Raw genomic sequence first — 21,366 nt, 5'->3', positions numbered from 1 at the left:
GTCCTCCCCCGCTGTTTTCTGGGAGACAGAAGATAACAGGGACCAGTGAGGACGCGCAGCAGGGAGCTAGGAAGTGAAGCCGCACGAGGATGGCGGTGGCAGCAGCAGCCGAGAGCAGACGGACAGATGGGCTTTGGCTGCCAACATGGCGGGCTCCCTGGACAGGTAAGTGTCCATATATTAAAAGTCAGCAGCTGCAGTATTTGTAGTTGCTGGATTTTAATTTTTTTTTTCGGCGGACATCCGCTTTAACCGTCTATGTATCTCCTTTGGTTTACGTGTATGAGACGGTCGTAAGATGAGACAGGGAATGTTGGTGTTCCCGCGCATGTGCACTGCTGCCATAACAGAGACCGCGCAGGCAAAAAGAGTTGGTGTAATTGATGACTTTTACGTCGCAATCCGACGCGTAGAAGGAAGCGGTTATATTGGCCGCGCATGTGCAGTACCAGCGGTTGGAGTTTTTGATAGGTTGGAAATTATGACAGAACAGCGACGTGTCACGCTCTCGTCACTCAGGTACCGCTTTTACGCTTCCTCTACTCCCCTCCCCCTCACGTGCCGCGACTCGAGCCTTGCTGGTGATGCTACACGCACGTGGGTACGCAAACAGCCAATGGGCGGGTCGCGCGATTTGACGTGAGAGGGTGAGGCGTGCGGAACATGGCGGCCGAGTGAGAAGAGCGGCGAGAATAGAAAGAGACAGGTAGGAGGGGAGAGGAGCCCCGGGTGTCAGAGAATAAAGGGGTTGGGAGAAGGTCTCAGTGCGGGGTACAGGACAGGGGGGTGGAGGGTCATTCTGTGGACAGGACTGGTGTGAGGGGGAAGGGGGCTCTGCTCTGACAGGAGAAGCAGCAGGTGAATAGTGACCTGGACTGACCACTCCACACAATGGAGCGGGGAGAGCCCGGATGTATAGGCGGAGGAGGAGGAGCTGTCTGTACGGTGTGTGTGGAGAGAGGACTATCCTTGTGTGCTCTGATCACATCCACAGCGGTGTGTGCTGAAGGCAGGAAGCTGCTATGACACCTTCTAGATCCGGGAACACCGACACCAAGTAGAGTCTTCAGTAGAAACTTTGTACAGGAAGGGAGGAGGGTGAGAGCCTCTGTCAGTGCTTGATTATCTGTGACTTCCATTCATCTCCTCTTCACTGCTGTCACTATGGGGGATCTCCCCACCAGGAGCTCAGCAAGAAAGATACATGGACACATCAGGGGGTCGAAATGTAGCCTCTGATATTTCCAAACCCCGATAACATTATGACCACCCTCCATAACCTGTCCTGGTATGGACTCCACCCCTGAAGGTATACTGGGGTATCTGGCACCAAGCCACCAGTAGAAGATCCTTTAACCACTTGGGGACCAGAAGGATTTGCTCCCTTAATGACCAGGCCGTTTTTTTGCGATACGGCACTGCGTGGCTTTAACTGACAATTGCACGGGCGGGTGAAGCGGGTGTACCCAAACAAAATTGACATCATCTCCCCCCCCCCCCCCCCAATTTTGAAGAAAAAAAACCCTTTGTTTTTGTTTTTTTTGCTATAATATCCAAAAAAAGTGAAAAACTAATTTATTCAGCAGTCTGGGCCACAATGTATTCTTCATATTTTTGTTTAAAAAAAAGCGTATATTGTTTGGTTTGCGCAAAAGTTATAACATCTACAAAATAGGGAATAGATTTAAGGCATTTTAATTTATTTTTTTTACTAGTAATAACGGTGTTTACCGATTTTTTTTTTTTTTTTTTTTTTTTGTGGGGCAGCATCATTGGGGCAGACAGATCGGACAATTTTTGAGACCATTGACATGTATACAGCCATCAGAGCTAAAATAATAGCTACTGATTACTGTATAAATGTCACTGGCAGGGAAGGAGTTAACACTAGGGGTGATCAAGGGGTTAAATGTGTTCCCTCATGAGTGTTTAACTGGGGGGGGGGGGGGATCGCTGTTTCTGATTACTATGAACAGCAGATCTCTCTACTTCACTGACAGAACGAGGATCTGTCTGTTTACATTTACAGATCCCCGTTCTGTCTCTATCAGGATCGATCGTGGCCGCCGGCCACGCGCATCAGCTCCGACATCATGTGGCGGGTGCGCCCCCTATACACCTTAAAGCAGCCGCCGTACAGCTACGCTGATTCGCACAGGGGAGCCAGCCTGCTGCCATATAATGTCGGCGAGTAGTTAAAGTAGAACTAAAGACAACGCTTTTTTTTTTTTTCTATTTTCTGTTATCACTCCTGTAATGCCCCTTTCACACTGTGCAGACTCTAATCTGCTCAGAAGGGGATTTTTTCCATTTATCGCCACTGAGCAGGCGGATGACAGGTCTGTGTCTGCATCGCTATGCAGAACGGACACAGCTCTGCTGTCCTCTATTGAGCGGTTGGGTGGAAACAGACTGCCTGTCCTTTTCCATCCGACTGTCATCCAATCCGCTGGGTGGGGAATGGATCCCCCCCATCTGTCTTTGGCGGATTGGATGACGGCAGGTGTCCGCTGAAATCCACCACTCTATAGAGAAAAATTGCTGGTCCGATCAGTGTGGCCGAAAAACTGACAGCCGGACCTGATTTGGACTGTCTGTGTAAAACCAGCCTAAGGGTTGTTTTTCTTTTTTTCCATCGATGCCCCATTGTGGAGATTTTCCTTCACTTCCTGGCCCATAGCCAAAACAGGAAGTGAGGAAATCTAAAGTGAGGGAATCACGGGGTGTTGCCAAAAATATTGACCCCCATTGGAAAATTGTAATCTTTATTACTGTTCTGGGGACAATGCAAAATTTGGCATTTTCTTTTACTTTCAATTTTAACGGTAAACAGGACAAATAAAGGATGAATCTCCATAACGGGCACAGACAGCAAAAAAAAAATCTAAAAAATGACAGCAATAAAATTTACTAATCCTTCTCCACTCTATCAAAAACTAAAAAAAAAAAAAAAATGTTTCCATTAGTTTTACCTTAAGTTCTGTAAGTTGCGAGGTGGTAAGGTGCGAGGTGGATTAGACTTGTTTTTCCTGCACATTCCACAGATGCTCAATTGGTTTGGGATCTGGAGAATTTGGAGGCCAAATCAACACCTCAAAGTGGTCATTGTGTTCCTCAAACCATTCAGACCAGGTTACCACCTTCCATTGCTCCGTGGTCCAGTTCTGATGCTTATGTGCGCATTGTAGGCACTTTAGGCTGTGGACATGGGTCAGCACGTGCACCCTGACCAGTCTGTGGCTACTCAGCCCCATACACAACAAACTGCCTTGCACTGTGTGTTCTGACACCTTTCTATCACAATCAGAATGAACTTTTTCAGAGATTTGAACCACAGTAGCTCTTTTATGGGATTGGACTAAATGGGCCGGTCTTCGCTCCCCACATTCATCAATGAGTCTTGGCCGCCCATGACCCTGTCGCCGGTTTTCCTTCATTGGACCACTATTGGTAGGTCCTGACCACTGCAGGCTGGGGACATCCCACAAGCTTCAGTTTTGGAGTTGCTCTGACCCTGTCGTCTACCCATCACAATTTGGCCTTGTCAGAGTCCCTCAAATCCTTACGCTTGCCCTTTTCGTGTTTCAACACTTCAACTTCAGGGACAACAAGTTGTTAACTACTTGCTCTCTAATATATCCTACCCGTTTTCAGATGCCATTGTACCAATATAATATTTACTTTACCTGTCAGTGGTCATAATTTTATGGCTGATCAGTGTACATTATCTGTAGTGCTACAGAAGAATGTCATGGACTGAAGACTTAAAGCGGACCTTCAGTCTTTCTTTTTTTTTTTAACTTTCCATCTAAAATCTTCTGCCCTTGTTTTAACTGTGGATCGTTAAAACAAATAATTCTTCCAGTAAATACCTTATAGTCCTCATGCACACGGACGTTTTTACAGCTGCTTTTTTGAGCTTTTTTTGCAGCTTAAAAAGGCCTGTCTATGTTAGTCTATGGCTTCATGCCCACCTAGGCGTTTTTGAGCTGCGAGTGGCATAGGCATTTTTAAGCTGTAAAAAAAACCCAGGACCAGTGGGTTCTGAAAGACGTTTTTCAGCTGTAAAAACGCTCAAAAACGTCATTCACCAACGTTTTTTGGCGTTTTTGATCCATTGAAAAAAAAAAAAAAATTTGAAAAAAAAAAAAAACGCGGAAAAACGCTAAACGCTAAAAAACGCTATTGCAAAAATGCTGAAAAAAGTTAAAAAAAAATCACTGCAAAGATACTGGCGTTTTCATAACGTTTTTTTAACAGCCTGTGTGCATTAGGGCTTAAAGCCCACTTCCTGTTACTTGTCTGGTCATTAGCCTAGGCTTATGACGACATGCACAGCGCTCTCCCACTTGTGAGTTTGCCAGGAAAGGTGTGTGGGGGGGGGGGGGGAGTTATAAGAGGGCCAATGAGAGCTGCAGAGCTGGAGGTGTGCCTCTGTGTGTCTGTAAATCCAGGAAGTGAACAGGCAGCAGCTGTAGCTGCCCACAGTCAAAATGGCTGCAGCCAGACTTGGTGGAGGGAGATTTCTGCAGCATATTTGGCAAGTACAGAATCACAGTATATGTGAAATATTAAATTAAAAGTGCTATGTGAGTGGATGCGCTGCTCCCATCTGTGCTCTCTATATTACCTGTGTATGTGCTATCTTAATAGCCTAATTTGGTTCACCATCCACCTAACAGGTTATATCTCATTTATACAATAATCATATGTTTGTATAATTCATCACATGTGAACAACAACTTAATCCAAATACTTTAAATCATATAAAAAGTCCAGTGACATATGTCACATAATGATAGACTCTTCTTCATATGTGTTGCAAATCATCCGTTATAATTGCCGTGGGCGGCGTGCTCTTGTGTGTGGTATCAGATTAAAGTGACTTAGTGCTTCACCACCACCTGTGAGATTTGCCACTCACCAGATTAATCTTTAAAACTGCACCTTTGGTTCATTAACAGGGATAACCACTCCACTCAAAGGAAACTTTCTCCAATATCTATACCAGGTCCTCAATGTTCCTCATGCAAACGGATAAAAAACCATCATCGCGCAATAACGTTTAAAACCTTTATTCCATACATAAAAAACACTTTGCACTCACATTTCCAAGTGCCATTAGGCCGGCACCGAGCTTTTCCCGCAGTTAAGGACGGGTGGGCACTGCAGCCCGGTTCGTCTGGTGTGTGCTAGATGGTCTCCGTTGCCGCTTACGTTCCCCCCTGTTTGCGTTCGCGTCCTCTCCAAACCCCGTTCGTTCCCGGTCACGTGGGTACGGTAATCTCCCAGCAGCCTCTACGCGTTTCGCAATCAAATTTGCGTCATCAGGAAGCTGCTGTGTGATTGGTTCTCATTCTATTTATGTTGTGTGCGGGCGGAAATTGTTTTGCCGCCATCTTGGATGTGGGAATTCCCTTAGTTCCGTTCTATTGGGGCTTTCTTTCTCTTAGCACCATTTTGCTTATGGGCAATTCGCCCATTCCGTGATTGTTCATTGCACCCGCTGTTTCCCCCCTCTACCATTGTTAATACTCATTCCAATTTACCTATTGTTACATTAGTTGTATATGAATGGTTATAAACTAACCCGTCCGTATCTGCTGGAGAGGCTCTCACATGTTAAAAAATACATAGATACATGGCCTTTGTTGGCCTTCATGTGCTTTAACTAAAAAAACTTTTTATGCACATTGTTATTCCATAATTGATTACCGCTAGATCTGTAATATGGAACAGCAAATCCTTACCCTTTCTAAAATAATTTTTTACATAGCAACTATCCAGAAAATGAAATTAAATTAAAAAATAAAATAAAAAATAAAAAATAAAATATAAAAATGAAAATAAAAAATAATAAATAATAAAATTAAAATAAAAAATGAAATATAAAATAAAATAAAAATAAAAATAAAAATAAAAATAAAAATAAAAATTATATAATAAAAAATGATAAATAAAATAAAGAAAAAAATAAAGAAAAAAATAAATAAATAAAGAAAAAAAATAAAGAAAAAAAAGAAAGAAAGAAAAAATGAAAAATAAAGAAAAAATGACAAAAAATTGAAAAAATATGAAAAATATAATAAAAATAAAAATAAAAATAAAAATAAAAAGATAAATAAAATAAAATAAAATAAAAATAAAAATAAAAATAAAAATAAAAATAAAATAAAAATAAAAATAAAAAATAAAAAATGAATAAAATTAAAATAAATATAAATATAAGAATAAAAATAAAAATAAAAAATAAAAATAAAAATGAAATTGCTAAAAATGTGAAAATCTGATATAGAATGTAAATTGATTTTAGTAATTTTCCAAAAAACAGTTGATGTTTGGAATTTTTGGAAAATTACTAAAATCAATTTACATTCTATATCAGATTTTCACATTTTTAGCAATTTCATTTTTATTTTTATTTTTATTCTTATATTTATATTTATTTTAATTTTATTCATTTTTTATTTTTATTTTTAATTTTTATTTTTATTTTTATTTTTATTTTTATTTTTATTTTATTTTATTTATCTTTTTATTTTTATTTTTATTTTTATTATATTTTTCATATTTTTTCAATTTTTTGTCATTTTTTCTTTATTTTTCATTTTTTCTTTCTTTCTTTTTTTTTCTTTATTTTTTTTCTTTATTTTATTTTATTTATCATTTTTTATTATATAATTTTTATTTTTATTTTTATTTTTATTTTTATTTTATTTTATATTTCATTTTTTATTTTAATTTTATTATTTTTTATTTTCATTTTTATATTTTATTTTTTAATTTAATTTCATTTTCTGGATAGTTGCTATGTAAAAAATTATTTTAGAAAGGGTAAGGATTTGCTGTTCCATATTACAGATCTAGCGGTAATCAATTATGGAATAACAATGTGCATAAAAAGTTTTTTTTAGTTAAAGCACATGAAGGCCAACAAAGGCCATGTATCTATGTATTTTTTAACATGTGAGAGCCTCTCCAGCAGATACGGACGGGTTAGTTTATAACCATTCATATACAACTAATGTAACAATAGGTAAATTGGAATGAGTATTAACAATGGTAGAGGGGGGAAACAGCGGGTGCAATGAACAATCACGGAATGGGCGAATTGCCCATAAGCAAAATGGTGCTAAGAGAAAGAAAGCCCCAATAGAACGGAACTAAGGGAATTCCCACATCCAAGATGGCGGCAAAACAATTTCCGCCCGCACACAACATAAATAGAATGAGAACCAATCACACAGCAGCTTCCTGATGACGCAAATTTGATTGCGAAACGCGTAGAGGCTGCTGGGAGATTACCGTACCCACGTGACCGGGAACGAACGGGGTTTGGAGAGGACGCGAACGCAAACAGGGGGGAACGTAAGCGGCAACGGAGACCATCTAGCACACACCAGACGAACCGGGCTGCAGTGCCCACCCGTCCTTAACTGCGGGAAAAGCTCGGTGCCGGCCTAATGGCACTTGGAAATGTGAGTGCAAAGTGTTTTTTATGTATGGAATAAAGGTTTTAAACGTTATTGCGCGATGATGGTTTTTTATCCGTTTGCATGAGGAACATTGAGGACCTGGTATAGATATTGGAGAAAGTTTTCCTTTGAGTGGAGTGGTTATCCCTGTTAATGAACCAAAGGTGCAGTTTTAAAGATTAATCTGGTGAGTGGCAAATCTCACAGGTGGTGGTGAAGCACTAAGTCACTTTAATCTGATACCACACACAAGAGCACGCCGCCCACGGCAATTATAACGGATGATTTGCAACACATATGAAGAAGAGTCTATCATTATGTGACATATGTCACTGGACTTTTTATATGATTTAAAGTATTTGGATTAAGTTGTTGTTCACATGTGATGAATTATACAAACATATGATTATTGTATAAATGAGATATAACCTGTTAGGTGGATGGTGAACCAAATTAGGCTATTAAGATAGCACATACACAGGTAATATAGAGAGCACAGATGGGAGCAGCGCATCCACTCACATAGCACTTTTAATTTAATTTTTCTCTGAAAAACATTTTTTGGATGCAGCAGCTATAAATACCACTTACACTATTTTTGATAGGATAGGTTTTGCGCCAGTGACACATATATTTTCACAATTCTATATGTGAAATATGCAAAGTAGTTGGAGGGAAGCTTCAGAATGACAAAGATGTTTAAATGACAAATTATGTGAGCAGACTGCAGTTCCTCTTTAAGCTGGCCATAGATGGTTCAAAACTTGGTCAGTTTAGCAGAAACTGAACAAATTTCAATCTATGAGCAGGCTAGTTGTACTGAAGTTGATCCTTTTTATTTACTTCAGTACAACCAGCCTGTCAGTTTTTTTTTGCTCAATTGTATTCTGCCAGTAAGGAAGGCTCCCCTTTGGCAGAAAATAGCGATGTGGGAGGGATTTCTCCATCAACACTGACTGTGTTGATGGGGGGGGGGGGGGGGCAATTTGTTTTATTTATTGATGGTGAGGGGTTAGAATCACTGTCAGTTTTTTTTGTTTTTTTTTTGCAGTTTGTGTCACCGTTGGGGTCATCATACACGGTCCATTCTGAACATGCAATCCTTGTACAATTAACTTCTTCCTAGTACTGTATAATAGTATTATTTACTAATACCATATAGTATGAGCATCTTTTTTTTTTTTTTTTTTCCTGTAGAATAAAGATTTTACATAAATGAATAAAAACTGTTAATTTTAGGTACCCTTGTCAGTGTTAAGTGTTTTTTCTCAACCTTCTGCTGAAATTTTTGCAGGGCAGCTTGGTCTGTTAAAGGAAGTTAAAAATTGATACTTATTGGGCAGATCACCAGGTGAAAGTAAAGGTTAAAAAATGAAAGTTAAAGCGGAGTTCCGCTCAAAAGTGGAACTTCTGCTAATCTGTCGCCCCCCCCCCCCCCATTTGGCACCTTTCAGGGGGAGGGGGAACAGATACCTGTTTTTGACAGGTACTGTTCCCCACTTTCAGGAGACGGAGCCACGGCCTGGTCTCTCAGAAGTTCGGCTCCTTCCTCCACCACCGGACCAATAAGAAAGAGCAGCGTGCTCCGCATGTGCAGTAGGGACTCTGCTGTGAAGCTGCAAGTCTTAACAGGAATGGCTGCGGTGCCGACATCGCAGGCTCCCTGGACAGGTAAGTGTCCTAATGTTAAAAGTCAGCAGCTGCAGTATTTGTAGCTGCTGACTTTTAATTTTTTGTGGGGAGGAATGGACTGCCTCTTTAATGCAGCCATCACATCTAAGGATTGGTACTCTGAATTTTGATAAATGTTTGTTTTTGGGTTTAAAGTGGTTATAAAGCCTTAAGGTAAAAACCTTCTGTGCTGCAGTCCCCCCGGACCCCCCCCCTTTTTTTTATTCCCTGAGCCCGATCCAATCCAGCGATGTGCACAGCCGCAGTGGCTTCAGCCGCTATCTCTCTCCTCTTTGGACAGATTGAAAGCAGCTGGGGCCATTGGCTCCGACTGCTGTCAATCAAAAGTTGTGATGCAGGGGCTGAGTCTTGCTGTCTGTATCGATGGACGCAGCAGCGGGACTCGGGAGCGAGCCCACAAAGAGGCTTTCCATGGGGGCACCCGATGAAGAGGAAGGGTCTGAAGTGCCGTTGGGGGAGCCCAGAAGAAGAGGATAGGGTGTGCTCTGTGAAAAAACATTGCACAGAGCAGGTAAGTATAGGCATGTTTATTTACCAAAAAAAATAAAAATGTAATGTTTACAACCACTTTAACCACTTCAAAATCGGGACAATTATGACATTTCTCACATACATCTAAAATCTGCAATTTTTTTTTTTATATATTTTTGGGGGTTTATTTATTATAGCAAAAGGTAAAATATATTGCTTTTTTTCCAAAATTGTCACTATTTGTGGGGAAAAAATGGACGTCAATTTTGTTTGGTTACGATGTCGCATGACCACGCAATTGTCAGCTAAAGAGAGGCAGTGCGGAATTGCAAAAAGTGCTCTGGTCAGGAAGGGGGAAAATTCTTCCGGGGCTGAAGTGGTTAATTAAAAAGTTGAATATAATACAATTGTATATAAATATCTAAATACTTTTTAAAAACTGTCATTTTCGGTTTTTGGCAAAGTGCATCCTGCATTTTAGGTTTCCATTTGGGCACCAAAATTTTCATTTGGTGCACCCCTACTTTTTAGGTTTGGATAGAGGGGAGATGGATGGAACACCTGTCAGTTTTTATTGCTGTCTGTGCCCCCATTAAGGAGGTTCACCCTCTCTATTTGTCCTGTTTACCATTATCAGTAAAAGTAAGAGAAATTACCCAAATTTTGGGTTGTCTCTAGAAAAGTAATAGAGAGGAAATCTTCCAATGGTGACACTAGTTCTGGTGACCTGGGGGTCCCCAAGGAATTCCCTTGATTTACAGGACTTTCCTCTCACTTTGGCTGTGGGACAGAAAGTGAAGGGAAATCTCTGCAATGGTACATAGATGGCAAAAAAACCTGACAAGTGTTTAACCACTTCCGGACCGCCCACCGTCGATATACGTTGGTACTTTGAAGAGGAGTATCGTTGTTATGGCAGCAGCTAGCTGCCATATCCCCTGTAACCTCCTCTTCATTGTGCGGTCTGCTTCAAGATGAAAGTGGTCTCTGCGGCGGATTCGCCGCGGGATCACTTTTATCGGCGGCGGGAGAGGGGCCCCCCGCCGCTCTCTGGTGCCCTCCACCGCTCCCTGGAGCCGTCGGCAGTGGCAGAGGTGATCGGATGTTGTCCCTTGTGTGACATGGAGACGAGTGAGGGGAAAATGGCCCCCACCCGTCTCCATATCATTGCAGGGCGGAAGCGACGTCAAAACGTCATTTCCGCCCATAGCTCTTAAAGGGACATTTTTTATTTATTTTTTTTAAATGCCAAAATGTTTTTATTCATTTTTTTTCTTTTCTTGCATTCTAGTGTAAATGTGAGATCTGCGGTCTTTTTGACCCCAAAGACACAAAAGGTGTTTTATTGTTGTCATATAGGTTGAATAAAAACATATCCATAGGTACAGTACATATCATCACATGGAATACATTTGTGTACATACAGGTCCAGACAATACAGTGAACAAGCACAACACGCAGCAAAAGTTTGCATACAGGTAGCATGTGGACTAGGTTAATACATTCCGCGTAGGTGTTTAGTAGTATACCTTTTACAGTTACCTATCTTAGGATATGAGATCCTCACCAGTACGTTAGTCAGAGGTCCATGGGGCCCAGACTTTTTCATATTTCCACTTACAGCCTCTGTGCTCAAATATGTCATTCTATACATGGGCAATGCAGCTTTGATCAGTGCCTTCCAGGAGGAGATGGGGGGGGGGGGGGGGGGGGGGGCGGTCTGGTAGGATCCATTTGAGGAGGATTTCTTTTTTTGGCATAAAAGAATAGGTATGCAATTAGTAGTTTTAACCACTTAAGGACTAGCCTCGTTTTGGATTTTAGGTGTTTACATGTTTAAAACAGGTTTTTTTGCTAGAAAATTACTTAGAACCCCCAAACATTATAGTTTGTTTTTTTTTCTAACACCCTAGAGAATAAAATGGCGGTCATTGAAATACTTTTTTTGCACCGTATTTGCGCAGCGTTCTTATAAGTGCACTTTTTTTGGAAAAAATTCACTTTTTTTGAATAAAAAAATAAGACAACAGTAAAGTTAGCCCAATTTTTTTTTTTTTATATTGTGAAATATAATGTTACGCCAAGTAAATTCATACCCAACATGTCATGCTTTAAAATTGCGCCCTCTCGTGGAATGGCGTCAAACTTTTACCCTTAAAAAATCTCCATAGGCGACGTTTAAAAAATTCTACAGGTTGCATGTTTTGCGCTACAGAGGAGGTCTAGGGCTAGAATTATTGCTCTCGCCCCTGGCGCGCAGCGTCATTGAATGTGATTGACAGCAGCGCGAGCCAATGGCTGCGCTGCTTTCAATCCATCCATTGTAGCCAACCAGCGGCCAGGCTGGGCGGCGAAATGGATGTCAGGAGCAAGCAGCTGACTTTCGAGGTGTCAGGTAAATAAAACGGGGGGGCTGGGGGCGGCGGTATTGTCAAAGTTTTTTCACCTTAATGCATTAAGGTAAAAAAATTTTTGCCTTTACAACCCCTTTAAAAATCTCCATAGGGGAAGTTTAAAAAATTCTACAGGTTGCATGTTATGAGTTACAGAGGAGGTCTAGGGCTAGAATTATTGCTCTCGCTCTACCAATCGCGGTGATAGCTCACATGTGTGGTTTGACCACCGTTTTCATATGCGGGCGCTACTCACGTATGCGTTCGCTTCTGCGTGCGAGCTCGTCGGTACAGGGCGCTTTAAAAAACTTTTTTTTAAAATTTTCTTATTATTTTACTTTATTATATTTATTTTTGCACTGTTTTTTAAAAAAAAAAAAATTTGGATCACTTTTATTCCTATTACAAGGAATGCAAACATCCCTTGTAATAGAAAAAAGCATGACAGGTCCTCTTAAATATGAGATCTGGGGTCAAAAAATCTCATATTTGGACTACAATGCAAAAAAAAAAAGAAAAAAAAAAAAAGTTGTTTGAAAAAATGACATTAAAAAAATATATGCCTTTAAGAAAAGTGGGCGGAGCAGATATGACGTCGCTTCAGCCGTCCAATGGTATGGAGACGGGTGGCGGCCATCTTGGCCTCACTCGTCTTCATACCCAGGCACAGAAAGGTCCCGATCGCCTCCGCCGCTACCGACGGCTCCGGTAAACGGCGGAGGGCACGGGAGGGGGGGTGGCACCTCTCCAGCCGCCGATAACGGTGATCTCGCGGCGAACCCGCCACAGAGACCACCATTATCGTACACAGAGCTGGCTCCTGTAAAGATGGATACCTTGGTTGTGGCAGCAGCTGCTGCCGTTACGGAGATATCCATCTTCAAAGTGCCAACGTATATGTACAGGAGCCGGTCGGTAAGTGGTTAAGTGGTGTGGTCTTTGCTCGTCATCGTGAACTCCCAGTAATGCCAACTCAGGTGACATTGGGAGTGCCAGTTGCAATCTGGAATGAACTTCCCTAAAGACCTTCGTCCAGTAAGTGGAAATGACAGGACAGTCCCAGAACATGTGGAAGAAGGTTCCTATATGTGCTTTACATCTGGGACACTCGGGGTCTTTGTCTGGGTACATCCTGTGAAGTCTTTGGGGCGTATAATATACCCTATGCAAACATTTTACCTGTATTAGCTTATCTCTAGAGGAGATGACTAATTTGGGGCCATACTGCAGGCAGTCCTCCCATCCCTCCCTATCTAGTGAGGGTATGTCACTGTGCCATGTTTCCCACAAATGTTCTATTTTTGGGGACTCATTGCCCAATAACACACTATACAGAGCAGAAAGAGGCTTGGTTAGATCACCTGGAGCCAACAGTTCCTCTATAGGATCAGCTTTGAGTGTGATCGGCCGGGGGAATTGGGCTCTAGTGGCATGTTTGAGTTGTAGGTATATGAATGCCATCCAGACTGGTAAATTATATTTAACCTTCAGATCCGCAAACTTCAGTAGGGTACCCCGGGGCATAATGTGGTCCAGTGTTGTGATGCCAAACCTGGCCCACAACTGTGGATCCGGAATGGAACGAAGTTGTGATAGGGTGGGATTGCTCCACAACGGTTGTGCCGGAGACCACTGATCTGGCTGCAAAAAGTGCCGCCGGGCAGCGGTCCACATCCGCCACGTTACTCTGGTTGGTCGCGGTGTCGTCTCATATGCCCCGGGACCCCTGTATGGAAAGCTGCGGAGCCCAGCGAGGGAGCCCAAGCAATTCGCCTCCAGGCATACCGCCGCATTGGATCTATCCCCTTGGTACCACCACTGGACTGTCACTAGTACCGCCGCCCAGTAATAAACTTGAAAATTGGGTAGGGCTAACCCACCCAAGTGAGCAGGTAGCCAGAGCGTGGATTTGGCCAACCGCGGTACCGCCTCATTCCATATAAAGGAATCTATGCATTTGTTTATCTCTTTGAAGAAGCTGACTGGGATCCATATCGGGCAGTTTCGGAATAAATAATTAAATTTGGGTAATATGATCATTTTTAGTAGGTTAATGCGGCCTATCAAATTTAGTGGCAAATTTGACCATGTTGAACACTTGGATCTAAGGGTCGACAAAACAGGTATCAGATTTTTCCCCAAGAAGTCCGAGTGATGTTTCGTCACCTGGACCCCCAAATAACGAAATTCTTCAACCCAGCGGAGAGGAGTGGAGGCCGCCCCACGGATGGCTCCCTCATCTAGGGGGAAAAGTATTGACTTGGCCCGGTAATTCTTATACCCGAGTAACCTCCAAACGTGTCAAAAATACGTAGGGCAGCTAAGAGCGAGGGGCTTGCGTCGTTAAGGTATAAAAATGCGTCGTTCATGTACAGGGACAGCCGCTCTTCCAGCTTACCCAACCGCAAGCCCAGCATATCTGGAGCAATCCTGACCAAAATGGCCAGGGGCTCCAGGGCCAAAGCAAAGAGGCTGGGAGAGAGCGGGCAACCCTGTCTTGTGCCACGGAAAAGGGCGAATGGCTCTGACAGCCAGTTGTTCGTGCGAACCTGTGCCCTTGGTGCCCGATATAGGACTTTATAGGGCTTTAGGGCCAAAGCCAAATCGACGCAAGATCTCCTACAGATAGGTCCATTTGACAGAGTCAAATGCCTTTTCAGCGTCTAATGAGGCGATTACCCTGGTGCCTTGATTGTCATGTGTTATGGATGTGTTAAGAAAGAGCCTTCTAATATTGATGTCAGTCCCCTTCCCAGACATGAACCCTGTCTGATCAATATTCCCAGATCTCATATTTAACCTCTTCAATACCAGGCACTTACGCCCCTTCCTGCCCAGGACAATTTTCAGCTTTCAGCGCTGTCACACTTTGACAATTGCGCGGTCATGCAACACTGTACTCAAAGTAAATTTTTATCATTTTTTTTCCCACAAATAGAGCTTTCTTTTGGTGGTATTTGATCACCACTGCGGTTTTTATTTTTTGCTAAACAAACTAAAAAAGACCAAAATATTTGAAAAAAAATTTTTTTTTTTTTCTGTTTCTGTCATAACATTTTTGTTTTCCCCTTGACTGATGGGCACTGATGAGGCGGCACTGATATGTAGAATTGATGGCCACTGGTAGGTGACACTAATATGCAGCACTGATGAGCACCAATAGGTGGCACTGATGGGCAGCACTGATGGTGAGGTACTGATAAGTACTGACAGGTGTTACTGCTGGGCAGTGGTTGGCACTGTGGGGTGCAGTGATTGGCACTGTGGTGTGCACTGGCAGAATTTATTGTTTTTACATTGCTGGGCACTGGTTGGCAGGTGATTTGTACATTTGAGGGGGATGTGCTGATAATCAATGTGCTGATTATCAGCAGAGACCCCCCCCCTCTGACAGGGAGAGCCGCCGATCGGGCTGTCAGACTGATACGCTGCACCCGCGATCGCCGTGCTGCGCGCCCCCCATGTTATCTTGCTGGACGTCATATGACGCCCAGTCAGGATAACATAACCCCTTCCCGGCCGTCATTCTGCATACGGCGGGCAGGAAGTGGTTAAGAAGTCCTGTCATGCTTTTTTCTATTACAAGGAATGTTTACATTCCTTGTAATAGGAATAAAAGTGACATATTTTTTTAAAGAACAGTGTAAAAATAAAAAATTAAAATGTAAAATAAAAATTTTTTTAAACGCGCCCCGTCCCGACAAGCTTGCGTGCAGAAGCGAACGCATACGTGAGTAGTGCCCGCATATGGAAACTTTGTTCAGACCACACATGTAAGGTATCGCCGCGATTGGTAGAGCGAGAGCAATAATTCTAGCCCCAGACCTCCTCTGTAACTCAAAACATGCAACCTGTAGAATTTTTTAAACTTCCCCTATGGAGATTTTTATAGGGGTTGCAAAGGTAAAAATTTTTTTACCTTAATGCATTCTATGCATTAAGGTGAAAAAACTTCTGACAATACCGCCGCCCCCCCGTTTTACTTGACACCTCGAAAGTCAGCCGCTCGCTCCCGACATCCATTTCGCCGCTCAGCCTAGCCGCTGATTGGCTATGCTGCATATCATTGAAAATTGATCAATCCTGATGTACTGACGACCTGTCTCATTTCTTGGGGCCCTAAAATGTCAGGATAGTACAAATATCATCTAAATGACAACTTTTTGGAAAGTAGACAGTCTAAGTCATTTAGTAAGAGGCATGGTCAGTTTTTTTGAAGTTGTAATTTTTTCCCACAGTACTTGAATTGAATGTTTTTTTCACAAAATTGTCATATTAAGTTATTTCTCACACACTGCATAGGCATACTTGCAAATTACACACCAAAACACTTTCTGCTACTCCTGAGTATGGCAATACCACACGTGTGAGACTTTTCCACAGCCTGGCCACATAGAGAGGCACTCCAAGTATCACTTTCAGGCGTTCTAAGAGCATAATTTACACATCTAGTGTCACGACTACCTATCACACTTTTAAAAGCCCTGGAGCACCAAGACAATGGAAACACCCACAAAATGACCCAATTTTGGAAAGCAAACACCCCAATGTATATTCTATGAGGCATAATGAGTCTTTTCCACAAGTTTTTGGAAAATGTGGAAAGAAAAGGAAAACAAATTTTTTACACAAAGTTGTCAAACATGTAGCATGTACATAGCAAAAATTACAACCCCAAATACATTCTGCTACTCCTGATTATGGCGATACCACATGTGTGAGACATTTACACAGCCTGTGGAAATTACACATCAAATTTCCTGTCTAGTTATTACATTTTGAAGGTCCTAGAGCACCAGGACAATGGAATTGCCCACAAAATGACCACATTCAGCAGATGTTGTTGATCACTGGGACAGATGTGTGTAGATGTTGATCACTGGGACACGACTCCGCCCCTCTGGGACAGGCCTGCGACGTCCCGTTGGAGAACTCTGTGACAGAGTGTTGCCGCCATTTGCTTGGCGCGCAACGCTCTCTCACATCAACCCCAGCTGATTCGGGTTGCTCTTTAGCAATTCATTTCAGCTGATTTTACCAGCTAGTTAAACCGCACCGCCAGTTTAGACATCCACACTGATGGTCTCATGCTGGTGGGACGATTCCAATCCAGGCACGTAGCGAGAGGTACATTGGGAGCATACCCCACTACTATTATGACTTTAGATTTTCATATACGCTTGTCCCGTACGGACCTAGCCAACTATCAATGTACTTTGTCAATACAGCGGCCAGTCATGATAGCTTGGTCTTTTATTGATCCATATGAGGTTTCCTCCCAGTACCCTTACTGTTCCTGTTGTCTCTTTTTTATCCCTAGAGACATAAGAACTGTTACCTCCTGCTACAAGTACCACACTCTATTACTCAGTGGCCGGCCTTTGTTGGTGGGAGTTCACACTCCAGCCAGCTGGGAGTTCTTGCAGTTGGTCCAGGTGCCTCAATTCCCACCCCCCACCATTGATCGTGATCCTGATCTGGCCATTCTTGCCAGTCCAGCAGAGTCCAGCCATTTTCCATCTTTCTTGGTTGTCTTATCAGTGATCAGCTCACCCGTGTAAGTACAATCTCTAATGCTATAATAAAATCATGTGTGTGCAGACATGCAGTTTTCTGTGGAAAGTATACCTCTAATGAGAATTTAATACTGAATTACATTGTTACTTATCAACATTCATACTAATGTTCACTATATTTATAGTGTAGAATGTGTTATGATTGCTTCAAATGACATTGCTTCAAATTACATTAAGCCTCTGAGGAAGGACTACACGGTCCGAAACATGTTACGCGTCGTTTCCCAGCATGCATTCTCACTAGCCTACTTGCATATCTAGGGCAGCTAAGTTTCATGCCAATGTTTTGTATTGAGCTTGTTTATTAATTTTTGTATATTTTATATGTAACTCTCTTGCTACTGCAATTTTATTGTATGTTTCCAATAAATATATATTTTTTGCCCTATACCTGGTCTGCCTTTAAAAATCCAGAGGGATTACACCGTGCCTTGAGCACTAGGTTCCTTCTCTTGTTCGCTATATTGGATTAGACGGACCAGGTTTTTTACACACACTGCCAATCCCTGCCTTATTTCACTGGGACAGATGTGCGCATATGTTCACTGGGACAGATGTGTTTTACTGTGTGGGGACACATGCTGTGTCTTCAGTGAGTGTAAAGTGCTGTACACTTACTGATTCCTGCCTGTAACACAGACCAGCACAGCCGATCAACTGACAGCCAGCTCTGTATACATCGCACCGTGGCTGTGATTGGACACAGCCATCATGTGATCAGAAAAGCCAATCAGAGCCCCTCTCCCGATCGGGGATATGCCGCGTCCGTCGTGATCCCGCTGCTGCGTCCATTCAGAGCGGCAAATCGCCCACCCGGCTGTTTATGTGCAGTGGCCAGGTGGGAAGAAGTTAATAATTTAAAAGGTAATGCCACTTTCGTGGGGAAAAAGATTTCAACTAAAGAATAATGAATGTAGTGTATTACAATTCCAGACAGAAAACACATGATCCGTGTTATTATACATAGCACACAAATCTCCCAGGTCCCTCAGTTTTATGTGTTTCCTCCGGCCAGATAGGATCACATCTATTGTTTACATTTTACTCTCTATCAGGCTGTCCTGCTAGGTGGCAGATGCCACCTGGATGTAGCGTTCCCTTAACACAGTGGTTCTCAACTCCAGTCCTCGGGACCCACCAACAGGCCAGATTTTAAGTATTACCTTGGGGAGTTGCAGACTAGAATACTGCAATCACTGAGCAGCAAATGATATCACCTGTGATGTATTTCAGCTATCTTGCAAACCTGGCCTGTTGGTGGGTCCTGAGGACTGGAGTTGAGAACCACTGCCTTAACAGAAGCAGAGATCCTGGGGAATGGTTAGACCCTAGGGCAGGAGATAGGTCGGCTCTGCATTCAGGGGACCCCTCTCCCTCTGTATTGTCCTAGTAACCACTCCAGGAAGAGCTTGATTACTGCCCATACTGGTGTAAGAAGCCTGGGACCGCCATTTCTTGTGGGCTGTATGGCAGTCATGGTGGCACTAGATCCTTAACGCCCCATAGGGACCAGGTCGGTGGACACAGGTGCTTGGGTGGAGCCTGTTCTACTCCCATATATACAGCCAGCATGTAGGACAGTCGGATGGTTGGCAGTGAGTGTCCACAGCCATATCTGAACTAGATCTGGCAGAGATGGGGAGGCAGGCACCAATGTAAGAAGGCAGGTGTTTTTTAATCTACCTGCCTACCCTTGTATGTCAGTGACACAGGTTAGTGGAGGGGCATGCTTTTCTCTTTTCTGGGGTGTTTTTGGAACACGGTGGTGAATGAGTGAGGTGTAGGGTACTTTCTCTCTCACCTTAAGTTTCACACCTCGGTAGCTTTTTAGAGGCTATTGGTATTTTCAAGCTCTCTAGTCAAAGCCACATGATGAGCGTATCGGACAAATTGTGTTTTGTTTTTTTTTTTTTTTTTTTTTTGTTTTTTTTATGCTAGTCTCACATCGAAAATTAAGAGGTTACTAAAGTTACAAAAATTTGAAAATAATGTATTTTGTTTCCGAGCATGTAAAGTCTTGGTCTTCTGATATTTTTCAGGCGAATACTGTACTGATTAAACCAAAATCGCACGTTCCGGTATCGTATAAGAAAGATGTTTGTCCCTTTGGATCATTTTGCATGAACTGTTGTTATCAGCTCTCTAAAGCTGTATACGAAAGGTCAGATAATCACATGATCGGCTTCAAAAGCGCTATTTTTCTTCCGATTTTCTGATTGTGTGTAGTAGGCATTAACTTCTTCATTTTAAGCTCTAACCAGCAGGGCCCTCTGATTCATCCTGTGTTGAATTGTGTTGTAACTGTACTGTCTGCTCTCAAAGTGCTGCGCAAAACTGTTGGCTCTATATAAATCCTGAATGATAATAATGTGCAAGTAGCAGCCCTGTTAAATTTCTTAGTTTTAACTGGTAGAGCAGCCACTAATCAGAAGGTTCATGATGGCAGTCTCAAGGTGTAGCAGACCGGCCAGAGCGAGATTTCCTACATGGGACTTTGGCACTGTCCTTAGAAGTTTTTAAATGTATCTGTTTGAACCGCTAGAGGAATGCTTTTAAACATCTAACCTGTAAAACGGTACTCTTAGTAATATTAGTTTCCACCAGAAGGATTAGTGAACTACAAGCATTGTCTGTGGCTGAACCCTAGAGTACTATTGTAATGCCCCATACACACAATGTGAAAATCGGACAACAGATCTGTTCCAAATCTCCCATTTGGAACAGGTTTTTGGGAGGAAGGTCTTGCAAGCAGTGGTTCCATCCTAAAGGTAGGTATTGCTAGCCTATACTCACCTGTCCTGGAAGATGACTTGGGGAAAAAGTTATTTATCTGTTAACCGAATTTCCAGGAATCTTCCAGGTCACTGCTATTACCCGCCCACTAAGCTGTATCTTGGCCTAGACCAACAAGGCCCAGGCCTAGGGCGGCACTTTGGAGGGGGGCAGCAAGAAACCCCCCCGCCGTAAAAAAAAAAAAAACAGCCTCCTCCTGGCTCCCACACTAAATTGGTCCCTGCCGGCTTACGCTACACTTTTGGTGTAGCACCAGTTTTATGGGGTGGACTGGGCCGGGGGGCTGATTATTTCACTTATTTGTATAATGACTAGGGAATTCCTAGTCATTATACAAATAAGTATTACAATCAGTGGCAGCAAACACAAGTCCAAATATCTTACAAGATAGGAGTAATCTTACTCCAGTGACATATTGTGATAGCACATATTAGGTGAGCAGGTCCTAGTTTAAAACCAAGTCCCAAATAATATCTTATGTATTAGCTAAGTTCAGTAGTATAAATATTTCTTCTCTACAACATACTGTACAATGTACATTATATTATCCATGTAAAAACTCGGTATTATATAAAACTGAATTTCTCATTGTTAATTTATGTAGTTTATTAAATATTTTATAACATGCATTTTTTATAGCATATACATATTCTTAATTGTCTTTTAGTTTAATTAAACTACAATCAAGAAAAAATAATAGAAGAAATATAAATATATATATATATCTATCTCTATATATCTCTATATATCTCTATATATCTCTATATATATAGAGATATATATATATTTCAATATGGGGTGGTGGTGCGATGTTGGTCTATTGAGTGAGGTGGACCCACATCCCAAAATTCAGGGAGAAATGGAAATTTGATCCTCTTACGGGACTTTAAAGGGGACACCTACCATTGAGTAATAGAGTATAATAAAGAGTGTAATAGATATAGGTTTGATTGCAAAAGTTTAGGT

At 42.1% G+C, this 21,366-nt stretch overlaps 1 protein-coding gene across 7 annotated transcripts in view; it reads left to right on the top strand.

The window, feature by feature from the left end:
• Window positions 1-554: 554 nt before the first annotated feature.
• Window positions 555-21,366, top strand: part of MFSD14A (major facilitator superfamily domain containing 14A) — a 92,135-nt gene continuing 71,323 nt past the window's right edge. For 2 of the 7 annotated variants that reach the window (XM_073593053.1, XM_073593052.1), the window contains exons 1-3: window positions 562-706; window positions 17,352-17,588; window positions 19,647-19,768. The gene's annotated coding sequence lies outside the window, so the exon portion shown is untranslated. Of the gene's footprint in view, window positions 707-17,351; window positions 17,589-19,646; window positions 19,769-21,366 lie in introns of all 7 variants that reach the window. The other 5 variants (XM_073593054.1, XM_073593051.1, XM_073593055.1 and 2 more) reach the window with 4 other exon arrangements.

The sequence above is a fragment of the Aquarana catesbeiana genome, linkage group LG07, assembly GCF_042186555.1.
Source record: "Aquarana catesbeiana isolate 2022-GZ linkage group LG07, ASM4218655v1, whole genome shotgun sequence".
In the NCBI taxonomy this organism is placed as follows: domain Eukaryota; kingdom Metazoa; phylum Chordata; class Amphibia; order Anura; family Ranidae; genus Aquarana; species Aquarana catesbeiana.
The sequence above is the reverse complement of the archived record's forward strand: the minus strand, read 5'-3'. Positions and strand labels throughout refer to the sequence as shown.